The 3,625-nt window shown below is 42.0% G+C and overlaps 1 non-coding gene across 1 annotated transcript; it reads right to left on the reverse strand.

Annotated features, from left to right (window-relative positions):
• Nucleotides 1-2,852: 2,852 nt before the first annotated feature.
• On the reverse strand, nucleotides 2,853-2,956 carry LOC124521390 (U6 spliceosomal RNA). The gene has a single exon (XR_006964488.1). It is a non-coding gene; the product is annotated as a U6 spliceosomal RNA (small nuclear RNA).
• Nucleotides 2,957-3,625: the final 669 nt, after the last annotated feature.

Consider the following 3,625-nt stretch of genomic DNA (forward strand, 5'->3'; position numbering starts at 1 on the left):
TGGAGCCTGCTTCAGATTCTGTGCCTCCCTCGCTCTCTGCCCCTCCCCAATGCGAGTGCGCGCTTTCTCTCTCTCTCTCCTTCCCCTGCTCATGCTCTCTCTCTCTCCTCTCTCTCTCTCTCTCTCAGTCGCTCAAAAATAAATAAATCATTAAGAAAAATTTTTTTTAAAAAAGAGTTAACTTGCCTCTTTGACAATAAACCTTCAAATAAGAGGAGCAGAACACAACAAAAATTGGTCTCCAGTTCATAATGTGCCCCAGGTAGCTCTTTCAGGTAACTCTACTCCAAATAATGACTCAGTTTTGGATTCCTTTCTTGGTTAGGGTCTTCAATCATACTTTAAGCCACTTGAACAGAAAGAGAATGTGAGGTAATAAAAAATACGTATATTGGACTCCACCCCCAATTCCTGGCAAAGAGCTCCTAAAACCCTTGTAATTTCCTAAGTGATAAGAACACTAGGTGCATCTCTTGTTCTAATATTTATCTTTGACCCTATCCCTGACACAAGACTCCTAAAACTCTTGTAAAGTGATAAGAACACTGGGAGCGTTTTTTGTTCCAGTGAGGCAACCCTGGGTGGGCTCGTAGATGGCTTCTGGATGGTGGTCATGACCAAGCCATGATTAGAAGCTTAGAATTTTCACTGCACACCCCCCCCAACACACACACCCTCTGCATTCTTTAGAGAGAGGAGAGGGGCTGGAAATGGAGTTAATAATTGATCATGCTTATGTGAGAAAGCCTCCATAAAATCTTTATAGTGTGGGGTTCAGAAAGTTTCCAGGCTGGCAAAAACCACATGGGGTTAGTGATACACCCCAACTCCATGGGGATAGAAGCTCCTGTGCTCAGATATTCTCACACCTCACTCTGTGCATCTCTTCATCTGACTATTTATACACTTTATCACATCCTTTAATAAACTAGTAAACATAAGGAAGGGTTTCTCTGAGTTTTGTGAATGGTACTAGCAAATTAATCAAACCCAAGGAGAGAGGTATTGGGACCTCTGATCTATGGCTGGTTGGTCAGAATCACAGGTGATAACCCTGAGCTTGCAACCTGTATCTGAAGGTAGAGGGGGGAGCAGTCTTGGACTGAGGACTTTGCCTGTGAGATCTGATGCTATCTCCACATACATAGAGTCAGAACTGACAAATTGTAAGACACTCATCTGGTGTCACAGAGAATTTGCCTGATATTGGGAAAACCTCCACATATTTAATGATCAGAAGTGTCAGAAGTAAATTGTTCTGTATGAATAATAAAGGAGACTCATAAAAGAGAAGCATATAATAGGGAAGAAATGGGTTTTTCATTACATAGGGGGAAAAAAAACCTAAGGTTTTCCCTTTAGAGAGTACATACAAGATTGAGGAGACAGTTCCGTGGCCAACACTGGAAGGGGCAAGCATCACCTTCACTCATTGTCCATAAATCGGTCACTTGGCCCCAATTAATGACAAGAGAAGCTGTGAAATGTAAGCTTCCTGTGTGCTTAGTAAAATGAAAAAGTATTGCTTAGCATGTAGCCACACTATGATAAAAAGAAAAAGCCCTAGACTTAGAGCAGTTATATTTGAATCCTGGCTCTTAGTTCTTTCTAAATGTTTGATCTTAGCTAAGTTAATTAATGTCTCTTAATCTTTGTTTCTCAATATGTAAACACTATTCAGGAAACATATCTTTAGGGGTGCCTAGGTGGTTCAGTCAGTTAAATGTCTGACTTCAGCTCAGGTCATGATCTTGAAGTTTGTGGGTTTGAGCCCTGCATTGGGCTCTGTGCTGACAGCTTGGAGCCTGGAGCCTGCTTTGGATTTTCCCTCTCTCTGTCTCTCTCTCTCTGTCTCTCTCTCTCTGCCCCTCCCCCATTCACACTCTGTCTCTCTCAGTCTCTCAAAAATAAATAAACGTTAAAAAAATTAAAAAAAGAAAACCTATCTTTATAAGGTCATAAGGATATGTAATTTGATTCTATATTTTATTGGTCAGGGTTATTAATACCAGTAACAGAAACTGACTCTAATTTTGGCAAAAAGTAATTTATTGAAAGGATTTTATATAGCTAAGAGAATTGCCAGGAAAACTAGAGCACCACAATCTGAAAGGGGGAAAGTACAAAGGATACTAGGCACAAGTAAGACCAGGGACCTATGGGCCATGAGGATCCTATTCCCACCGGTGGTGAACATTGGATGCCACCACCCACACAGCCACCCACCTCTTGGCACTGGATGCCATATGCCACACTGGCTCTACTTCTACCAATGCCATAGAACAGGATGCTGCTGCCAATGTCACAGTAGATTCTTCACCACTCCTGCCCTTTTGTGTCACTAGTTCCTGATGCAAAGTTGAGAGGATACAGCTAATTAGCTGAGCCAACAACATGCTCCTGTGCCATAGATGAAAAGGAAGGTGGGATATAGAGCACGTGACTTTAGGGCTTCTGTCAAAGATGCATGTGGTGAATAATTCCCCAAGTATAAAAAGGGGATTTGCACTTGGGGCAAAGAGAACAACAAAAGATATTTACTTAAGACACTTATTGAGCTATATCTGACAATTTCTGTGTTCAAGGGATAAAAGCCAATGAAATAGTTCCTGCCTCTGAAAAGCTGTATATGGAAGTATTTTATGAATTTGAAAGCTCTCAGAAATTGAAGATCCTGATGTTATTGTAATAATTTTAATATCAAGATTATACTAATAGATTCTGAAGATATTTTTAAAGATTTAGGTTGACGTATCCATCTAATTTCAACATTACTTTATTCAAACATATAAGAGCCTCCAAAATTTGACTTCATATGTACAATACTATTTTTAACTAACAGATTTTTTTTCTTAAATATGGAACCCTTCACGAATTTGAATGTCATCCTTGCACAGGGGCCATGCTAATCTCTGTATCATTTCAATTATAGTATATGTGCTGCTGAAGCGAACACTAAAAGATTTTGATGAAGGTTAGCCAATAGCAACTCCAAAGTTACAAAAATACACTATGTGAATGAGTTCTATGACTTATTTCTCTTTAGCCAGTGAAACTGCAATTCCTAATGTTATGGCCAGAATTCGTGATCCCCAAAGACCACCAGGGAGCAAAGAGCCTTTATTCGAGCTAGCTCAAGCTCAATCCTGCTCAATCCTGCTCAATCAAGCTCAATACCTGCACTGACGCAGCGGTGAGATGCCGGAGAGAGCCAGCGAGTTTCAAAAGCACAAAGGTTTTATAGGGGTCTAGAGGCAGTTGGTGAGGTAATGGCTGTGGCCTCAGCCGATTGGCTGGGGAAGGGTCGTGGCCTCAGCCGATTGGCTGGGGAATGGTCGGAGTCCCATTACGCAGGTGGCCGGGCATGTTTTGATCCGGAAGTTTGAACAGGTGAGCAGGAGGTTACTCAAGGGGAGGAGGTGTGGTCTGAGGTTTCTGCGATTTTCCCGGAAAGGGACCATGTCGGGGACATAGTCACTCAAGGTGGAGGACACAGAACAAGATGGAGTCGGCCAGCGTAGTTCCGCTCTTTCACTAATGTAGCAAAAGAATTGCCTATATTTGGGGCGCCTGGGTGGCGCAGTCAGTTAAGCGTCCGACTTCAGCCAGGTCACAATCTCGCGGT

This window comes from Lynx rufus, unplaced genomic scaffold (assembly GCF_022079265.1).
Source record: "Lynx rufus isolate CCGP_SWC_20201006 ecotype Redwood Valley unplaced genomic scaffold, mLynRuf1.p SCAF_3, whole genome shotgun sequence".
NCBI lineage: Eukaryota > Metazoa > Chordata > Mammalia > Carnivora > Felidae > Lynx > Lynx rufus.